Source organism: Octopus bimaculoides, chromosome 21 (genome assembly GCF_001194135.2).
Source record: "Octopus bimaculoides isolate UCB-OBI-ISO-001 chromosome 21, ASM119413v2, whole genome shotgun sequence".
Taxonomy (NCBI): domain Eukaryota; kingdom Metazoa; phylum Mollusca; class Cephalopoda; order Octopoda; family Octopodidae; genus Octopus; species Octopus bimaculoides.
In genome coordinates this window covers 12290085-12290779 of record NC_069001.1, presented here as the reverse complement: position 1 = coordinate 12290779, position 695 = coordinate 12290085, and positions in this window count along the sequence as shown.

Below are 695 nucleotides of genomic sequence, written 5' to 3'. Positions count from 1 at the left end.
CTATATATTTATATTTACATTTATATATGTATACATATATATATATATATGTATATATTTATATTTATATATCTATACATATATATACTGCCACCTACAAGCTTGTATGTTATTTGAAGTGGTATACACAAAGTTTCTCGAACCTGCATAAGGATGTGTACATGAGAAAAATGTATGTGTATATACATATATGTATATTTACATAAATGTCTCTGTAGATTATAAATATTGTGCGATATCAAATTAAGAAAAAGATTACAAAATATGAATAAATTCAAGTAAATTTATGTCATCAGAAAACTAATATGACACATGCAAATGTGCAAAAGTGCAGAGACATATGTACGCGCAAGTATGATTGGGTTTCTGTAATACAAACACACAGACACACACACACATACATACACATACATACATACACACATATATATACGTAAATGTATGTAGAAGAAGAAATAATGTAATATATACGATACGAAAATGGAATATAAACGAGAAAAATAAAAACGTATAAAAGATATAGGAGATATAAAATTAATGTAGCTTGTAGTAGAATATGATTATGGAAATTTTGTAAATAAAGTTTCTATGAGTACATAAGTGCATAAATATATGTGCATGGAAATAATATATATATATATATATATATATTATTTCCATGCATATATATATATATATATATATATATATATATA